The sequence below is a fragment of the Sus scrofa genome, chromosome 6, assembly GCF_000003025.6.
Source record: "Sus scrofa isolate TJ Tabasco breed Duroc chromosome 6, Sscrofa11.1, whole genome shotgun sequence".
In the NCBI taxonomy this organism is placed as follows: domain Eukaryota; kingdom Metazoa; phylum Chordata; class Mammalia; order Artiodactyla; family Suidae; genus Sus; species Sus scrofa.
Genome location: NC_010448.4, coordinates 16,490,508 through 16,512,851, shown reverse-complemented (window position 1 = coordinate 16,512,851; position 22,344 = coordinate 16,490,508).

Sequence of the window (22,344 nt, the reverse complement as noted above, 5' to 3'; positions counted from 1 at the left end):
ACAGTAGCAGCAGCAAGAACCCACTCCAATTTGTGTTTGATAACTAAGAGACCCTACATAACCTACGTTAATGAACATGTGAGAAATATTTAACTACTTATGGACAACAGTTTCTTCTGTGCTTTTCTTTCTACAATGTTCAGTCTGATATATGGCAGAAAAAGGGGTGTATATGTCAGTATTGATGAGTAATAAATCACCACCACCACAGAGATTTAAATCCACAATCATTTAATTTTCTCACCAGTCTTGAAGTCAATGGTCTATTTTGAGTTCTTCTAGGCAGTGCTGTTGGTTTCACCTAGGGATGGATGGCTGGAGTGAAAACAAATGGTCTAAGCCCTATTCCTATGTCTGGTGCTGTTAGTAGCTTTCAGCTGGACCATGTGTCTCTAGAATCTGGATGGGACTTATTTACACTGTGGCAGCCAAAAGAAGAAATTTTCCCATGAACAAGTTCTTTTAAAGACCCAGCTTGTATCACATTTGCAAATATCCCATTGGCCAAGAAAGTCACAAGACCAAGTCCAGATGAAGGGCTGGAGAAATAAAAACTGCTTCTGGATGGGAGAAATAAAAAGTTCCACAGAAGAAAACAGGTGTGGGTTGTAATGGGGTGGGAAGAATCATTTTGGCCTTGTTGCAAACATTACCACAGTTACTGCAAGTTCATGTTGGCAAAGGGTGAAGCAAGTCCTTAAAATTTATTTGAGGGGCAGCTCAGCATCGTATTGGAACAGAATTGATGTGAAATGTGCTTTTTACATAGGTGTTTCAAGCAGGTTATTAGGTGACCACATAGTGTTAGTTGGTAATCGCTGAAGTCTTAATCCACATGCCCTGCATGTGGATGCTAAGATGCAAACACATCTGAGTTTGCAAATCTAGTTTGGGACTATTGGGTAGATGCAAAAGCCTTGTTTGTGCTTCTTAAATACTGTATGTCTCCAGATCTGGGTCACCTTTGCTAATGAAACCTCGGAGTCATGTTTTCCACAGTTTCTAACAGAAATTTTAAAACCCCAGGAAGTTCTCTGAAATTTCATTTATTTCATCTAACTCATAGCATTGAACTCCTGATACAACCTTCTCAGGAAGATGCCATGCCTAGGCAGTCTCTCTGATTCCCCATCCTTTTAGCCCCATGTCCAAATAAGGCATGTGCTTAGATGCTGAGCAAGTAGGGGAGCAGGGAGAAGAAGATGGGAACCAGGCCTAATTTCTGCTATAGTCAAGGAAGCATCTGCAAGGCACCTAGTCTGTTCCCACTTGTTAGGTCAGAAAATGTACTTGCTGTGTGCTCCCTCACTATTCCTTATTTTCACCTTGTAGCTTGGACATGCTGCAAAATCAGTGACCCCAGAAAATCAAACGGTGGGAACATGTAGGTGCTGCTCTAGGAGGTCCTGAGTGAATTTAGAAATTTGAGGCCTTCCTAAAATTATCCTATCCCTAAGGCATGTGAAGTCATGGTGATGTGTGTAATACTGACATGGAACCTTAAAGTTTTCAAGTAAAAAGATCTTATTTTGAGATTTTTGAATTGGAAGAAATGCAACCTTGTTAAGATAACCTCTCCTAAATTTGCACTTCTAGGTTTAGTTGATTATATCTTAGAAAAACCAACAATCATTTGGCACATATTTCTTGGATCATCTTATTTTCAAAGTTTTTTTAAATTGAAGTGTGGTTGATTTAAATGTTGTGATAATTTCTGCTGTACAGCAAAGTGATTCAATGATATATATCTCACACACACATACACACACACATTCTTTTCCATTATGGTTTATCACAGGATATTGAATATGGTTCCCTGTGTTATACATTAAGACCTTGTTTATCCATTCTATATATAATATAATAGTTTAACTCTGCTAATCCCAGACTCCCACTCATCCCTCCCCCACCACCTACCTTGGCAAGCATAAGTCCATAAGTCTGTGTCTATGGGTCTGTTTCTGTTTCATAGATCAGTTCTTCTATACCATATTCTGGATTCCACATATAAGTCATATCATATGGTATCTGTCTTTCCGTTTCTGACTTACTTCACCTAATATGATAATCTCAAAGTCCATTCATGTTGCTGCAAATATCATTATTCCATTCTTTTTATGGATAAGTAGTATTCCATTGCACATATGTACCACTTTTTCTTTATCCATTCATCTCTGGATCATTTTAAGTGGATTGATTTGTGTTAACCTGCATTTGGGTTTTTAATTCAAAAAAAAATTCATTGCTTAAAGACAAAATTATCAATATTGTGGAAATTTGAGCGACTTACAGAAGAGTGATCTTTTTTTTGTTTGTTTTTCTTTTCTTGTTGCACCTGAGGCAGGCAGAAGTTAGTTCCTCAGCCAGAATTTCAAAACTGCGCCACACCTGGTGCAGTGACAATGCCAGATCCGTAAACCCACTGAGCCACAAGAGAAAGCCCAGAAGAATTGTTTTGAATATTAACAGTTACTGAGTCTTTAGAGGATGCTAATGATGGCATTTACCTTTCTACTGTACATGAACAGAAATTACATTATGGAGCTTCTTTGCAGCTTTGCTTAGCTTTCACTTCTCAGGATTTAACAACACAATTTGTCTAGCCATAAAAGATCTAGAAGTTTGGAAATTCATTAAAATAAAAAAAATTAAAGGGAAAGGTAGAGTATGTCTCTTTTAACATCCCATTTTTTCCCATTAAATACAGATGTTAAAAATTAAGCTCCCTCTCCCTGGAGGTTACACAAAGACTCTTTTCTCATAAGGGTAACACCAGAGGGTAGTGTGGGCCTCAACCAAGATACCCCAAATAAATTGTCTACATTATGTTCCTTTCCTTTGTGGACTTTGGGACTCTCCTAAAGAAAGGGCTTTGAATCCAGAAATATATGCTACAAATTTAATGGTTGCTCTAGTGGGTATCCCACAAGTGCAGGAGCATCCACTTTTATGCTTAGTACAGTAAGTTAGTACATCAGACGTGCCCTGCTGAAAGACAGCCCTCATCCTAAACAGAGGGAAGACTGCCTGGATGTTCGCTGCGTGAATGACAGGGCAAGGTCTTTGTACATCAATCACACTGGGGAGCTCTGAAGACCAATCACTTACCTTCATGAGTCATTAGTTTCCTTAACACCTGGAAAGCATGCTAAAATTCCTCAAGAGTTGGTTGGTTTTGTCCATTGCTGTAGGTCAGAGTTTTCCACAATGAGTTATGCACAGCACTTCACCTGTGATACACCCAGAAAAGGGATTCATAGCTAGAATGCTTTGAATACATCATTGTCCTCTTGAAGAGTCACATAAGCATATTAAAGGTTCAGAGAAGTTTGACATAAAGACACCTGCTTAATCTTGTTTAAGCTATCTTTTCCTATGCATACATGAACATGAATTTCTCCCCCCTGACACATAATAACATCTCCTACCTCCAAGAATATTGCACGAGATAGTCTAAGTTTGACCCTCACATTAAGCCAGACTTTTAGAGATTGACATATGTTGGCTCCTTATAAAAGGGCATTTGCTGAGCCCTGATTTGCTGTTGAGCCATCGGCCTACTTAGGGGTTGTTTCAGAGAAGAGATACAGGGAACTTGGCATTTTGTTCATTGTGGGCACCTTGTTAAATATATAATCTGTATCATTAAATAATGCACCCATTAAAAGTCCCCCCAAATTTCTACTTTATCTATGTGTTAATTTCCTATGGTTCCTGTAATAAATATCATGAAATAGGTACATGAAAGTGATATACATAGGTTATCTTACATTTCTGGAAGTTCGAATTCTGAGATGGGTCTCACTGGGCTAAAACCAAGGTGTTGGCAGACTTCTGTTCGTTCTGGAGGCTCCAAGGGAGAATTCATTTTCTTAGCTGTTCCAGCTTCCAGAGACTGCCCACACTCCTTGACTACTGGCCCCCATCAGTCTTCAAAAACAGCAACAGGCAGTCCAGTCTTTGACATGGTTCCAACTCTGGTTCTTGATTTCTGTCTTCCTATCTGCCTTTCAAGGACCCTTGTGATTACATGGGGGCATATCCAGAAAATCCAGGATAATTTCCTTATTTTAAGGTCAGCTGATTTGCAACCTGAAGTCCATTTCAGCCTTAAATCCCCCTTGCCTTGTAACCTAATATATTCATAGAGTCTGGGAAGAAAGATATAGACATCTTTGAAGAGCCATTACTCTGCCTATACAACATAGCATGCATATCACTCTTTTTGCTTTAGTTTCTAGGATGATGAGTGCTAGTTAGGAACTCAATGGGCCTTCATCTTATTTTCCCATCCATTTTTATTCTTTTGTTCTATTCTATTCCCAAATTTGTATCCTCACACATGCCTGCTGATATGAAAGCCTTGTCGAAATGTAGTAGAAATAATCACTACCAATGATGCACCTCAAGAATAGAGGTGGGCAAAAAGTATAGCCCATGGGCCAAATCCAGTCTGCCTCCTGTTTTTGTAAATAAATTCTGTTGGAACACAGCTGTTGTCTTCCTGATATAAAAACAGGGTTGAGAAGCTCTGGCACAGATCATATTGTTCACAAAGGAGAAAATATTGACTATCTGGCCCTTTCCAGAAAAAGTGTGCCAGCCCCTGTTCTAAACCCTCTAAGATGTTCATAATATATTCTTCTACCACTGAGTTCCATCTCCAACTTAGAATTCATCTCTAATTACCTTTGAAGAATAAATTTGCTGTCACTTAAAATTTTCCCAGATGGAGACCTGTAAGAAAATCACAAATTCATTTTTTTCCCTAAATAAGTGCTTAAACTTCTAATAAATAAATTTAGTATTTAATGTGAAATGAATTTCTATTACCATTTTCTGCCTCACTTGGGGGGAGGGAAGAGCAATGAATAATACTTCACAGGCCTTCTTTTCAATTGGAAACAGTAGTTCCATTTTGAGATGTGATGAAGCACTCCAAGTTCATTCTGGCCATGACCTCCATAGCTTGCAGATTTTTATCCACTTCCCACTCAGAATACCTCCTTTTTATCCAAGCACACATATTGCAGCTCTTCATTCTTCTTGATCATTTTGATTGCTATTTTCTAGATCTTTTTCTTAAAGCAAAGTGCTTTTTTTTTTTTTCGTTTTTACAGACTTCTGGATTTCTTGAAACCTTCTGTGAACAAAAGAAGATTAAATCAAAGAAGAACTCTTCCCTTGGTATGTACACACATCCCACTTGGGATATCCTAGTTACTCCTGGAGTCTGCTTCAGAGTGCTTTGTTTTATTCAAAGTAGTTAAATGTTGATTTCAGCAGGAGGGTGTTCTTCTGTCTTATTTCTTAGACATGATGGTTTGGAATATGCGTGACATAAAAATGAGTAACTTAAATTTTTAATGGCTTTACCTCCCAAACTCTGATATGTTTTTGTTTTTTCCTGATTCTCCTGCATGAATTTGACTTTTGTCACTAGTGCTTTTATGCCCTCTGCACACTACAATGTACTCACCAACTACTGAACTTTCGGTCCTGAGGAAATCAGTCAGTTGCTGAAGATCTTGGTATGTAGGTAGGGACAGTCGGCAGTTTCTATGGAAGGTCTTTGTTAAGTCATGATCTTTGGCAATTTCAGTGGTTAGTTGTGGCTGGTCTTTGTGAGTGTCATATGGATGACTCATAGATACACGCCTGTTGAGAACAAGCATAACTGTGGACCCCCATTGCGCTAGACGTGCACAAAGCCCAATGATAGGAGGGTCCACGGAGCAGTAAAATAGAGTGTTGTTGGGAATTCTATTGACTATTTCCTGGAATTCATTTCCATGGCTGTAACTATTCTTGAGGATATGGAGGATGCCCTCACCAGACAAATACTGGTTCTGATTTTCCTAAACTGGGAAGAAAAGGGAAGAGAGAGAGTATTACAATGCCAAGGTGTGGTGAAAACGGAAAACAAGTTGACATTTGCTGTTCCTTTGCCTCTTTCCTATCCCACAATGTTTCTGACCCTGGGGGCGTTTGATTGTCCAGCAAAACATCTCTCTCTCTGACCTGAAATATACAAGACAAGGTTTTGTATTGCTTTGGAAATACACCTCTCCATGCTGGGATTTGAAATCAGAAACACTGTTAAGAAAGAGCAAGATGCAAGGGGATTGCATCAGATATTCACTTGATGAAGTGTTGCATAAACCAGACAGTTGGTATCAAATGCCTTGATAAACTATTTTAAATGGTTCCCATTTAAAAAATATACCCCTCTGAAGGGATTTGCTTATGACTTTCACCATTTTGCTTTCATTTATTTCAAGTAGTTTTAAAAATTAAGTATATCTATAAGCATAAGCCAAGCTCAGCGTTTAGGTTTTAAAAAAATCGATGTGCTTGTCCATGAATATTTGATCCCTAGCTAGTCACCTGATGTCCTTGTTGTGGCTATCAGAATAATATTGGCTTAGCTGGAATATGGACAGGTGTGTCCATCAGAACCCAAAACACTTGAATTTTCCAACAGTGAGTATGTTGGATGTTTCTCTTTGTGTGTGCTAATGGTATGAACTGATTTTGCAGAATCACTGCAGCAAGTTGTAAATGATGTATGAAATGAAAAATTCCTGTCCAGTGCACAGAGTGAATATATACAGTTCCATGCAATCACTGCAGTGCTGGGCTATTTGTTTTAATATTTCCTTCAGACACAGAGTTATTTATTTTTTTTTTTTTGGTGAGTCATATCCAGATGCTTACCATGGGCACAAAGCACCAGTTTCCTTCATAGACATTTCGAAGGAATTTCAGTCATGTGTAAGTATACCTAAATTAATAAAATAATGGATTTGACCTCAAAATATTATTTGATGAAAATCATAGCAATATACTTGTTTTGAAAAAGTGGGGAAATATCAAAGAGTCCAAATAGTAAAATTAGAACTAGTTTAATCTCACTATGGAAAAATATCCTTTGTTTACTTTTAGTATATACCTTTTAAGGCTTTTATCCAAGATTAAATTATGTTCTTAAAAAAAATTATGTTGTCTTACTTGTAAATTTTTATTCCCAGTTACTGATAAGGCTTGAATATCTTTTTCCATGCTCTTCTACAATGTGACTTTTTATTACTGCCTACTATTCCATTACATGAGTGTAGCAGAAAGAAGTTTTATCCATTCCTTTGAACAATGAATATTTAGGTTGTTTCTAAACTTGCAATTTCCTATATAGGTACTGCAATGTTTATGTGATTTCATTAACTTTGGTCTATATTTGGTAATACCTTCCCTCTGTTCCTCTCTTTCAAAACGTTCTGGGCCCTTGTAGTTGTTGTTCATGTTGGAGTTTGATGATGATTGGGTCATATTTATAAATTATTGGAATAGAATTGATATCTCTATAATATTGAGTCATTCTACTGGAGAAGATACTATGTGCCTAGAGTTATTGGTAGATTTCCTAACATGGATTCATCCTTGAATACCAGAAATAAGCATCCTTAAGTCAGAATGAAATTTTACTTAGTTTCTGCATATAATGCCTAAGTTTTATCTGTAAAGTTCTCTTTTTGTGCCATTTTTATTAATTTCTTGAATAAGGGTAAATACAGCCTCAAAGTATAAATTAACAAGATTCTTCCATCCCCATACAACGCCTCCTCTCCCCCCATACAATGCTCTGGAGGAGTTAATAGCGTGAAGTTACTTCCCTCTTCTTTACATCTGACGGAATTGCTGTCTGCATCTGGCTTACTTGGGGAGAAGTTCCTTGATACCTCTAATTTTCTCTCAAGATTATTTTGTGATTAGGTGGATTTCTTTCTTTTATTGAATCAACTTTGGCAATTTACATTTTCCTATCAAAATATCATTTAGGAGTTCCCGTCGTGGCTCAGTGGTTAACGAATCTGACTAGGAACCATGAGGTTGCGGGTTTGATCCCTGGCCTCGCTCAGTGGGTTGAGGAACCAGCGTTGCCATGGCTGTGGTGTGGGTCGCAGACACGGCTCAGATCTGGCGTTGCTGTGGCTCTGGTGTAAGCTGGTGGCTACAGCTCTGATTGGACCCCTAGCTTGGGAACCTCCACATGCCGTGGGTGCGGCCCTAGAAAAGACAGAAAGACAAAAAAATATGTATCTATCATTCATCTGGAGGTTGAGTTTGTTATTATAGATGCATATGAAATGTTATGTTACATTTTTAAAAAATGATCCTATAAATATTATTAAATCTTTTTTCATTCTTCTAAAAATCTTTTATTATAGTTGATTTACAGTGTTGTGTCCCTTTCTGCCATACAGCACAGTGACCCAGTCATTCATATATATATATATATATATATATACACACACACATTCTTTATACCATAATATCTTCCATCATGTTCCATCACAAGTGATTGGATATAGTTCCCTGTGCTATACAGCAAGACTCATTGATTATCCATCCCAAATGCAATAGTTTGCATCTACTAACTCCAAACTCCCAGTCCACACCCTCCCTTTCCTTCCCCCTTGGCAACCACAAGTCTGTTCTCTATGTCCATGAGTTTATTTCTGTTCTTTGATAGGTTCATTTGTGCCATATTTTAGATTCCACGTATAAGTGATATCATATGGTATTTGTCTTTCTGTTTCTGACTTAGTATGAGAATCTCTAGTTGCATCCATGTTGCTGCAAATGGCATTGTTTTGTTCTTTTTTATGGCTGAGTAGTATTCCATTGTGTATATATACCACATCTTCTTAATCCATTCATCTGTCGATGGACATTTAGGTTGTTTCCATGTCTTGACTGTTGTGAATAGTGCTGCAGTGAACATAGGGGTGCATGTATCTTTTTGAATGAAAGTTTTGTCTGGATATATGCTCAGGAATGGGACTGCTGGATTATAAGGTGGTTCTATATTTGGTTTTCTGAAGTACCTCTATCTGTTTTCCACAGTGGTTGTACCAATGTACATTTCCACCAACAGTGGAAGAGGGTTCCCTTTTCTCCATACCCTCTCCAGTATTTGTTATTTGTAGACTTATTAATGATAGCCATTCTTATCTGTGTGATGTGGTATCCATTGTAGTTTTGATTTGCATTTCTCTAATAATTAGTGATGTTGAGCATTTTTTTGTGTGTGAGGATTATTTTTTTATTTTTTTTTATTTTTAATATTTTTTTTAATTTTCCCACTGTACAGCAGGGGGGTCAGGTTATCCTTACATGTGTACATTACAATTACATTTTTTCCCCCCACCCTTTCTTCTGTTGCAACATGAGTATCTAGACATAGTTCTCAATGCTATTCAGCAGGATCTCCTTGTAAATCTATTCTAAGTTGTGTCTGAGCATTGAGCATTTTTTAATGTGCCTGTTGGCCATCTCTATGTCTTCTTTGGAGAAATGTCTATTTAGGTCTCTATCCACTTTTCAACTGGGTCGTTTGTTGTTGTTGTTTCCCATTATAATTATTGTTCATTTATTTGTTCTTTTTTAAATTTTTTTGTTATTTCCCCAATACAATTTTTTTTTCTACTGTACATCTTTTGCTATTGAGCTGTATGAGTTGTTTTTATATTTTGGAGATTAAGCCTTTATCAGTTGCATCATTTGTGTATATTATCTCCCATTCTGTTGGTTGTCTTTTTTTTTTTTTTTTTTAATGGTTTCCTTTGCTGTGCAAAAGCTTGTTAAGTTTAATAAGATCCCATTGGTTTATTTTTGCTTTTATTTCTATTGCCTTGGGAGACTGACCTAAGAAAATATTTGTACAGTCGACGTCAGAGAATGTTTTGCCTACGTTCTAGGAGTTTTATGGTGTTTGTCCTATGCGTAAGTCTTGAAGCCATTTTGAGTTTATTTTTGCGCATGGTGTGAGGGGGCATTTTTTCATTCTTAATATGAGATATCATTTTCTTTGTCTTTGTTGTTTACCATGTGTCTTAAAACTAACTTTTCAAAAAATTATTTAAGTAGTTGATTTACAGGGTTGTGTTCATTTCTGCTGTACAGCAAAGTGGCTTGTGTGTGTGTGTGTTTCATATTCTTTTCCATTATGGTTTGTCAAAGGATATTGAATATATTTCCCTGTGCTACACCCTAAGACCTTGTTTATCCATCTTATATATAATAATTTGCCTTTGCTCATCTCAAACTCCCAATCCTTCCCTTCCTTACTTTCCTTTCCCCCTGGGCAAACACAGGGCTGTTGTCTATATCTGTAAGTATATTTTTGTTTCATGGTTATATTGATTAGTGTTGTACTTTAGATACCACATATAAGTGATATCACATAGTATTTGTTTTTTTTATCTTGCTTAGTATGATAACCTCTAGATCCATTCATGTTGCTGCAAATGACATTATTTCATTCTTTTTGATGGAAGAGTTATATTCAATTATATGTATATCTCTGCACCATATCTTCATATCCTTTCATCTGTTCTTGGACATTTACAATGTTTCCATGCCCTGGCTATCATAAATAGTGCTATTATGAACATAGGGGTACATGTATTTTTTCAAATTACAGTTTTGTCTGGATATGTGCCAAGAGTGGGATTGTTGGATATGGCAACTGTATTTTTAGTTTTTTGAGGAACCTCCATACAGTATGGTGATAATCAGTTTCTTGATTAGCTTTGCCACAGGTAGTTGTGAAGAACTAGCTATTGCAATTTCTTACTATTCCCATAGTTTTTCTATTTTCTTACTAGCTTCTTAAGTTGCATGGTTGGTTCATATTTCCTATTCAAAATATTTTAAACTATTAATTTTCCCATGGCTTTATATTATCTGTATCGTATAATTTTTTGTATGTTGTATTCATTCATTAAAAAAAAATAATTTGAAGTTCCCATCATGGTGCAGTGGAAACGAATCTGACTAGCATCCATGAGGACACAGGTTCGATCCCTGGCCTCTCTCAGTGAGTTAACGATCCAGTGTTGCCATGAGCTGTGGTGTAGCTCACAGACACGGCATTGCTATGGCTGTGGTGTAGGCCAGCAGTTACCCCTTGGATTTGACCCCTAGCCCGGAAACTTCTATATGCCATGGGTGCAGCCCTAAGAAGAAAATTAATTAATTAATCAATGTATTTAAACTTAATAATGGAGTTCCCATCGTGGCGCAGTGGTTAACGAATCCGACTAGGAACCATGAGGTTGCGGGTTCGGTCCCTGCCCTTGCTCAGTGGGTTAACAATCCGGTGTTGCCGTGAGCTGTGGTGTAGGTTGCAGACGCGGCTCGGATCCTGCGTTGCTGTGGCTCTGACGTAGGCCGGTGGCTACAGCTCCGATTAGACCCCTAGCCTGGGAACCTCCATATGCTGTGGCAGCGGCCCAAAAAAAAAGCCAAAAAAAAATAAAAATAAAAAATAAATAAACTTAATAATTTACTAAAGACTAATTTCATTTGTTTTTTAATAACCCAAAGTCATATTATGATATCCTCTATGATCCAAGATTCCTTCAAAAGAATAATTTTCAATTTTAAAGTGGTTGAATTTTAAGACTTCTTCTGTTGTTATTATTATTATTATTTGGTGTTTTGTCTTTTTAGGGCCACACCTGCAGCATATGGAGGTTCCCAGGCTAGGGGTCTAATCGGAGCTATAGCTGCCGGCCTACACCACAGCCACAGCAATGCCAGATCCGAGCCAGATCTGCGACCTACGCCACAGCTCACGGCAACACCGGATCCTTAACCCACTGAGCGAGGCCAGGGATTGAACCTCATCATTCCTAGTCAGATTTGTTTCTGCTGCGCCACGATGGGAACTCTACATCTGTTATTATTGATTTCAAGTGTTATTTGTCTCTGAGATACACCTGCTGTGACTTTGACTTGAGCTTTATTGACATTATCCTTAAGGAATAGTATATATGATTATCTTTGGGAAGGAGTCCATGGGCACTGAGATGAAAGTTATTTTATCTAGAGCAGAGAATTTAATCTCACTAATTATATTTTCAAGCTCTTCTACATCATAGTTCATTTATTGTCTTCTTTGATCGTCTTTGAGCAATTGTGAGGGGTGTTGAAGTCCTTTATTAATTTTTTTCTTGTTTTCAAATTCTTTTTTAGAGAGATGTGTGCATTCTGACAGAACTATGTTATTTGACATATAAACATTGATATTTGTGTTGAATCTTACTGCCGTAATATAAAATCTCTCTGAACATTTAATGTATTTTGCCTTGAATTTTCTTCGACTAATGGTAATAATAGTAAAACTTCTAAAATCTTTCTTTGAACATTTAATGTAATTTGCCTTGAATTTTCTTTGCCTAATTGTAATGTTAAAACTTGTTTTCTTTTTATGTGTGTCTCTTTAACATATCTTTGCTCATCTTTTTAATCATTCTTTTTGTACTCATTTGTCTTAGGTGTACCTTTTGTAATAAGTATAAAGTTAGATTTATTTTTTGGCTCAGTTTTCTGCTTTTTGTCCTCTCACAGAGAAGTTTAAGGCATTTACAAATATTGTCATAAACAGGATATTATTTCACTGGTTTCATTATGTTTTCTTTTTAGTCCCTTGATTCTCCCCCCCATTTTTCTCTTTCTTTGAGCATGTAGACGCTACCATTCTTTGTTAGTGTTTAATAGAGAATATATTTGGTATTAAATTCTACTTTCATTGAAGTGTCTCCAAAGTATTCATTAATTTACATATCTCTGTCAAATTCAAAGGCAAACAACACTTTTACATATTCTAGTTAAACAGAAGAATTTGACATTCTTACTATCCCACACATATACCACTGCCTTCTCCCAGTCCTATATTTTGGACTTCGTTTCTATAATCTGAGGTTTTAGAAAAAGTGTTACTTAAAAAAAATCATTATCTTACAGCATATACATGCCTTATTTTTCAAGAATAATATTTTTAAATTTTATATTTAGTTTTTAAAATAGATTACTATAATTACTTTGTTGTTTCTTTGTTTGTGTTCACTATTCCCAATTAGGTCTTTATGCCTTATCTTCTTTTTGAGCTCCTAAGTCTTGTTAATCCATTAGTGAGTTTGAGTATGGCTTTAGATAGTTTTTCAAGAAGGATGCATGGTTGGTATGTTTTCTGAAATCATACATCTGTGAGGATACTTTCTACTCTTCATTTAGGTATACATTTCTTGAGTTGTACCATTTCCCTTTAAAATTCTGTAATTTTGTTATATTGCTTTCTGCATCAAAGGAAAAGTCTGAACCAAGACCGATTGTTTTCGTCTGTGTATGAATCATTTGTGTGTGTGTGTGTGTGTGTTGTTTTTCTTTGCCTGGATGTTTGTGAGACTTTATTCTTGTCCCTCAAAAATTTTGACAAGGTAAGTCTAAGTATGGGTTTGTCTTGATAGTAATCAACCTTATCATCTTTATCTACTGGAATTTTATTCAGTTGGTGAGTGCTTTCATTTCTTGTAGCTTAAATTATCAGGTTTGTCACATTTATCATGATCTTCTGAAGGACCCCAGGGGTCTAGATGTTGAAACAGTAAGTTCTATGAAGGCAGGAGCCATAGCAATTTTGTTCACTGCTCTGTACATGTGTCTGTATAAATGAATGTGTAAATGAAAGATAAACACCATCTCTGACCTTCATGTGCACATTTTCCTCTCTGATTATTTTAATCTTATTTTTTCCTCTGCTTCTCAGGTTGTTTTGTGAAAAGGTTTTCCAGGAAACCATAAAACTGAAGGTTCTCCTTCAAGGTTAACCTGCTCAAGGTTACTCAGCCACTGATTTTGCTTCCCTTGTCTCTTTCCCCTGCCATCTTATGAAGATAAGGCTTTAGTGGAACTATCTGCAGCTTGAGAATCAGCAGTTTCCTAAGTCTGAAACATTCCATCTTAACATACAACTAGTTCAGGTTCTTCCTAATTGATGATTAGATCCACGAAGAAGAAAGAGGAGGTGAGCAAGGACTGAGTTCGGATCCAAAGGCTCCTTCAGACTGCTTCTGTGTCAGTTAGCCTTTGCTGCATAACAAACCACCTCCAAATTGAGTGCTTAAAGCAGCAGTCATTTATTAGATTGTGATTCTCTTTGGGCTGGGCTCAGCTAGGCAGTTCTGTAAGTCTCACATGTGCACCCTCATGTGACTGTAGACATCTGGTAGGTCAACTGCAGGTGATCCTCATAGCCTCACACACATGTCTGGCATTAGAGCCACAAGTTTGTGAGTTCCCAAAGCAGGAAGCATGGGCAAACCCCAATGCATTAGCACTTTTCAAGCCTCTGATCGCATAGTTTTCTAGGGTTCCATTGGCCCAAGGAAGTCACCTGACTAGTTCCAATTCGAGGGGTAAGGAAATAAACTCTAGTTCTTAATTGGAGGAACTTTCATGTCCTATTGCAATGTCATGGATGCAGAGCATGGGGAAATTTGAGGCTATCGTTAGAATTCATTATACTTCTAACAGGGACTCTGGAAACCAAAAGTATTCATGCTGAAACATATCTATCTATTCTTATTTTGCTCTCTTGGCCAATTAAATTGGTACTTAATCTAGTCTTAGAGTGTGTGTTTGATTTGTAGTCACTCTGAAGTGATACCCTGTGCTCCTTCTGTATTATCATTCTGGTATTTACTGTCCTTAGTGTAGATTTTCATTCTGTCAATGCATTTTTGGTTACATATAGTCTTTTCTTACCATATTCATCTTTTAAATGTCTGTTACTTTTTCATATTTTATTTTTCCTTATAGTTTTCTGTACCTTTTGTAATGAGGTCTATTTTTCAGAGGTGATGATCTTCCTCTGAGTCTGTGGGATTTTTTTTCCCTTTCTGCATTAGTCTTATCATACATGCTTTGTGTATTATTTGTCAACAGACTTGGGGCTTTGCTCTTATGTCTGTCTTCTTTAATGTTGCTCAGATTTCTTTTCGGATCCATATGTGGAAGATGTAATAATGTGCATACATCCTAGTCCAATTCCTAGTTCTCAGGGAGTGTCATTTGGAGAGTTATTCCCTGAAAAATCTAGATTTCTGTTCAAATGAAATACATAAAAACCCCTCAAATCCCCAGCATGCACTCCTGTTCTCCTTCTTATGTCCCAAGTTTACTACTTCAGCTTTGAGGATGATATTTCCTAGGGAGATATTACACTCCTCCTCCTCCCCCACTCCCACCCCCCCTTTTTTTCTTTATGTATTTAGTGCTTCTGGATGGGTGGCAGGTGGGTTAGTGGTTAGATTTTTGTGAGAAAACATTCCAGCTCCCCATCAATCACTTAGGTCTGCAGAATGTGAGGTCCTGAGGATTCTCTCACTTGCCGGTGACTGGGGGTAGGTGGGGTCATTTGACAGTAGGAGAAATAAGAGCACTCTTCCTGTCCGCTCTGTTTATGTGCATGGTTTTGTGATTTTTTTTTTTTTGGCAATTGCTTTCAGTAGTAATATTTTATACATACAAAATGAAGTATGTAATAGATATATGTTATAAAGCATAATAGTGAAATAAATACCAATAAATGTATGATTTAGCCTAAGAAGAGAAATAGTAACAGGGCCATGGTATCTACCTGTTGGACTTTCCTTACTCCTTATCCTATATCTCCCACCAAGAAATCACCACTATTCTGAATACTGGGCTCAGCACTCCCTTGCCTTTCAAGAAACAGTTTTATTTAATATGTATGTTGGATTGAACCATATATTGCTTAGATTTTTTAAAATCTAAGGGTGTTATAAAAATTGTGACACATAGAATGTAGACAGAATTTGTTACAGATGCCAGTGACACATTTTCACTAAATGTTGGGTTTTCAAGGTTCATTTGTATTGCTGCATATATATGTATTTCATTCATTTCCATTGCCGTACAGTACACTTTTTGTGGGCATGTGTCATGTTTTTTTTTTTAAAATCTCAAGTTAAAAACAATATTTTGTCCATAAACATAGTATCGCTTTGAATATTTTGATATATTTGTCTCATTTTTTCATGTGTAGCAATTTCTTTTGGATATGCAAATACTTCATAAAAGTATGTAATTATAAATATATAAATGTATGAGGTATAAATAATTATAAAATATTTCTCACAATCATTTTAATGTCTGCAGAATCTTAGAATTGATCATATTTACCTTTTTCCTTTTTTATTATTTTATCTGATGTGCCTATTGACGTTATAATTCTTTTCAAAAATAATAACTTTTGGCTTTGTTGATCATTTTCAATAATGTTTATTTTCTATTTTACTAATTTCTACTCTTTATTATTTGATGTTTGTGCTGAGTTTTGAAGAGTAAGGAAAATTGGCCAATTTAAGAGCATAAATTTTTTTTTTTTTTTTTTTTTTTTTTTTTTTTTTTTGCTTTTTAGGGCCATATCTGTGGCATATGGAGATTCCCAGGCTAGGTGTCAAGTCAGAGCTGCAGCTGCTGGCCTACACCACAGCCACAGCAATAGCAGATCCAAGCCACATCTGTGACCTACACCACAGCTCACAGCAATGCTAGATCCTTAACCCACTGAGCGAGGGCAGGGATTGAACCTGCTTCCTCATGGATATGAGTCGGGTTGTTACTGCTGAGCCACAATGGGAACTTCCGTAGAGCATAAAAATTTTTAAATATCTGTCTGACAAAAAATGTTCTTGATAGCACTCATGAGAATATTTTAAATACTCTTTTAATGGGTGTTTTTGTAGTAATTAGTCCTATTGGGTACCCTGAAGTTTAGGAAAGTTGAAATAGAAGTCTTGTACACTTAGAATCATTTGATTTTGTTTAACGATGGATATTAATTGCTGAGATACTGGTGAGACCTTAGGTCTCTTGTTTATCTCCTTGGTTTACCAAATTCACTCTGTTCCCATGATGTCCTTGTCCTTTCTCGTTTCCTGACTCTTGACAAAATCAGATTCTAAGATGGACATATGCCTGCCAGAGGTGCCACACTAGAAATTACATGATAAATAGTGTTTTTCTAATAGATTTTATATGACCCAAACCTGTCTTATATGCATGATTCTCTCCTTAATCTATCGTTGATTTTCATTTATCTTGATTCCCCGTCTTCCCTATCATGCCCCCCCAATCTGTCCCCCATACTTAGATATTATCAATTTTCTTCACCTAGTATTTCTGTTTGGAAAAAGCAGAAGGATGACATTGTTAAATGGGCCATTTATCTGAAGAATGGCATGTCAGATGTTCTCTTTCTATATATATAATGAGAGAGATGTATATGGGTTAATGTATGTATTTATAGAGATGAATATTACAGCTATTTCATGATATTTAAGAATAAATGCCACGGTTGTATTTTTTTTTTAAATAAGTCTAAACTTCCCTTAAAGGAAAGCTGAGAAAAGTAGTAATTTGGAACTAGTTGGCTTAACTTAAAAAGCTCCCCTGTGACATCGGAGTGTGTTTCGTGCAATTGCTTTCTTAGACTTCCTCATTAAAATATTGACTACTCTTTTTCTTCAGTAAATGCTAATCCTGGCTCCCATGTACATGTATTTACATTTCACTGCAGGCAGCCTGCCAGGTTAGAAATAAAACCAATTTGTTAATATCACTATTTCCTTTTCAGCAAAGAAAATATGCATTAAATTAAAGGCTTTCTAAAAATAATAAGAAACGGCTCATGTTGATATCAACCATTGATTTTGTCTCTCTGACTTAGCCTGTGATGGCTCATCTTTATCAGCCTGCTCTGACCATCTCTGCGCAAAACTCTGGATTCTAAAAGAGCCCAGCCCAGGCCCTGATGCTCACTTTTCCCCCTCTTCCTCACCTCTCCCACTGCTGTACCTTTGCTAGTCCTTGCCAGCACCTATATGAGAGTACAAAATACTGTATTTACAAGAATATGAGCAAATATGGCTAATCCTGGCCACTAACATGCTGCTTTGCTGGAGTATTCTCCCCAGAAATCTTGGAAATCTTTGAACTGCAAGAGGGTTCCCATTTGATTTACGATTCATAAGTGGATCAGTGTTATTAAAATCCACAGGAGTCCTTTGTTCATTGAGTCCTTCCGAGGGCCACCCATCACGTACTTTTATACACTGTGTTGCACAGGGCATCTTCCAGAACCTTTACTGTTTCTTAGATAACCCTTCTGTAGAAAGCAACAAATTATGCAACTGTACATCAAGTCATATTAGTAACCAGAGAATGTTTGTTCATGTTGGGTTATCTAAATTTGTAATGTCAAGTGAATTTTCAGGAAAGCTAACAAGATATTAACCTTATTAGCACACTCGGCCTGGCTGGATGCTACCCTTTATTTTGCTGAATATTTTCTTTATACAGTAAGTTGATTGCTAGTATTTCTATGACCCATAAAGATAAAGGAGTCATTTGCAAATGTCCTTGTGTAGCTAGGGTTGGGAGAAGTAAAATCTGGCATCTAAACTTTGGTGTCTGTCTTCTCTTACTCTCCTGGTTATTTTCCTTATTTCGTTTTATTTCTTCTGTTGTCTTCCTCTCTAGTTACATGTTGGCCTTGGCCCTAACAGGTTGAGAAGAGTAAAGTCACATTGATAAATTTCACGTTCTCTTGCTACCCTGGGGAAAATTCTACAGAAAAGATTTAGCCTATGTAATTACCGATTACCTACTTTCCATGTTTTTCTTAATGGCTTTACGATCTGGGGTCCTAAATTCTTTCCTGTAGTGATTCCATAAGGCTGTCAAAATAAGGAAATACTTTCCCTCTTGAGTCCTTCTGTCTTTCATAATTTTCTACCATTTTATAACCATTCCGGTGGAAAGGAGTGGTTGGCCTCTTGCATCACTGTTTCCATCTTTTAGATGGGCATGTCGTCACGGCCACTTCCTAAATCCTGTACAACCTGGAGCTGGGTGCAAACCAACAATTTAATGGTTCTTCTAGTTTAGTCTGTAGTCCAGACAGTGGTCAGTGTTGAGATCCTTCTCAGGAAGACGTATTTAGCAGTGCACAGTAGTTCCTTGAGGAAAACTGCCTCATCCAGCTGGTAAGCAATTTATGCCCTGAAGCATGAAGATTTCATAGCCCTTGTAATTTTATCCTTCCTGGTGTCGCTGCAGGTGCTATTTTTATTCATATAAATATTTAATCTTCTATAAAACTTATTAAGCTGTTGGCCTCAACATTTTTTGGCAGCGAGTTCCCTAGGTTAAAGGGACACAGTCAAGTACAACAGCTTAGCTCAAGATCACCGTTTTAAATAAAGGTATAAAAGGTGATTTTCTGAGATTTAAAAAAAGACTGCAGCAAAGCGGTTTGGGGTTTGGCTATGACATTTCCCAGTAATGCTTCCACAGTCTCCATAGCACTAAGTTGGTATCTGAGACACCAGGAAGCAAGCTTAGTTGAAATTAAACTGAAAGTAGAAACATGCGTTTTTTTTTTTTTTTGTTTTTTGTTTTTTTTCTATTCCCAGTAAAGACAAAAATCAGAAAAAATGTATGGGCAATGTTCTTCACTTTGTTAGCGTTCAGGTCTTCACATTGATATTTTTACATGACTGACAATCCATGGAGTTATTTTTTCCCTTTAGTCTCCTGTAACCCTTTAAGGAGCTGGCTTCTTCAGAAGGATGGCTCTTATTAGACAGGTGAACTTTCTGTGACTTTCTTCGTTGGTTGGAGGGCCAACAGGCAGTGCGTGGTGACATCTCCTAATCCTCTTTAGATAGTTACCTGAAATCACGTGGAGGTTTCTCCAAATGAATTTAAGCCACATCCACGTCGGAAAATTTAAGCATAAGCTTCTTGACTTATGTGCATAGACTAAGCAGGTGAATAGGAATTAACTCTGGAGCCATACATTTCTTCATCTTCCTGGATATTTATAGTAGTAGTGCATTTGACCTTGACTATGATGGACACTTGTACCACAAAAAGTCTGGCATACAGAGACCTATACTGGCTTAGAGAGTAGATCTAACATAGACAAATTAATCTCTTTGGCAACCCTAATATAGGGAGATTATGATTCTCAAGGAAGAAAAATAACATACGTGTTATTAATAGAACACAAACCATGGGAAGGATGATGAAGTTATAAATTTTGAGGAGTTATAAGTGCTGTAGAAATGCAGAGAAGGGATGGTTTATTATTGATCAGAATGCTGTAAGACAAGGTGGTATTCAAAATGATTCTTCTGGAATCGGAGATTTGGATAAGGGAAGTGAAAGTGAGTGAGAGGGGAGGTAATGATGAATCGTATGAGCTAAGACAAGGCTGCTGTTCAATAACAACACAACTTTGTGTAGTATGTTTTCGTGACTTCTAAAATAGATTCTCACCTAAAGAGTCATTAGTGACATTAAGTGTTGGTTCAGTCCATGTTATGTGGAACTAAATTTAGCACTTATTTTTTTTTTTTTTAGCTGATTGTTACCCTTCCTATTAATGTAGTTTTAAAATATTCCTGAAGTAACCCTCGTGGCATGGCAGGTTAAGGATCTGGCGTTGTCACTGCAGTGGCTCAGATTGCTGCTATGGTGTGAGTTCAGCACCTGCCCTGGGAACTTCTACATGCTGCCGGCACGGTGAAAAAAATATTGACATAGGCCCAATATCAGGGCCCAGTCTCTTCTTAAATATCTTAAACTCATCTTATTTAGCAGTTCTTTAGTTTTTTATGTTAAATAAATGACCAAACTGTCACACATGCTGGTGGAGTGCAAAATGGTCTAGCCACTTTGGATAGAAGCTTAGCAGCTTCTTATAAATTATATGTGTACCATATGACTCAGAGAAACTGCTCCTAGGGATTTCCCCAAGAGAAATAAAAACTGTTCACAGCAAAATTTGTCAGTGAAAATTTACAGTGGCTTCATTCATAGTCACCCGGAGCTGGAAGCAGTACGCCTGTCCTTCAGCTGGTGAATGGATAAGCAGTGGTATGTCTAGATGATGGAATACTACTTGGCAATGAAAAGGAATGTGCAACATGGATAAATTTCAAATGCATTATGCCAAGTGAAAGAAGCAAGACTCAGAACTCTCCATTCCATTTACACTGCATTCTGGAAAAGGCGAAACTTTGGGGAACGATAACGGATGGGTGACTGCCAAGGACTGGAACTGGGGGGCAGGGTCGATTAAAAGTACAGGGGTATTCTGGGGGGAGTGATGGAACTCTTCAGTAATTTGACCGTGTTGGTGGTTACCTGACCATGCAGTCGGCAAAACTCATAAAACTACACTAAACTGGGTGGATTTTATTCCATGTTAATTATACTTCAGTGAGACTTTTTTTTTTTTTTAAAAAAGAGACCACCCATCTGATGTATATAGATCTGAGATTATGACCTTACATTGGTATCCTATGGTACAATTTTCAATGCTTCACATAGCAGTATCTTCTCCATCTTAAAATCTTTTGTTTATAAACTTCCATCATCCTTGAAGAAATTTTTTAAACTCCCTTCAAATTTTGGTGGTGATGCTCAAAGACCTAACCGTTGATAGAGCTCCCTTTGAAACACAAATATTTTGTATGTAGGTAAAGACCTACTTTAGAAGGAATGGCTTATATGGCTCATATGAATAGGAGACCTTTCAAGACATGGTTATGACAAGATGGAATCACCTGTAACTTCTTTGTTGTGTGAGTAACAGATCTATAGGCCTTATAAGATGTGGAGATTTGAACCCTTTAAACCAATCGACACATAAACTTTTCCAGATATGAATAAATTCTCTAGTCTACTGTCTGCAAATTTCCACTCAGGCTGCTGAAGGCGATTGCTTTGTGGTACAATAAAAAAGCACTTGATCTTCAGTGATGCCAAACTAGCCCTCTATTTATCTATGGTGAAAAATGTTATTTGTATCTCATCTGCTTCTGAAACGGACTTGGGGTTGCTCCACTTAGTAGATACTCTGAAATTTATCCATTTTGCCAAGTGACCTTTCCACCTCTAAATCCTTCAGTCTGCTAGAACAAGCTCTCTGAATTTCCTTGGACAACTTACTGCCCTCTTTCTGGATCTCAGCCTCTCTTTTCAAAAGTGAGGGAGTACAGTCCTGACCTGAGACATCATCTCCGCGCTGGTCCCCAAGCATGGGTTATGTCCCCTTTCATTGCATGTGTCGCACTGTATTTAAATTACTTATTTGTTCATCTCCCACATTAGACTGTAAGCTCTGTGGGAGGGTGCTTCTCATAGACACTATTGTGTCCTCGGCTGACTGGAGGCACTAGCAAAATATTTGTTGAATAAATGATAGATGAAGGTCACCTGCCATCGCTAATAAGCCGTAACTGTGCTACTGACTACATACTTATACTCTCCCATATTTTAAATTAAACACCTTTGGAAATAGTTTAAGTTTCACGTATCTGAAAAATATTGTTGGTAAGGGAAAGCAAAGTTATTGCCGTTACAATTATTTTTATCTTGGGTATATCTGAGTACTTTGTAAAA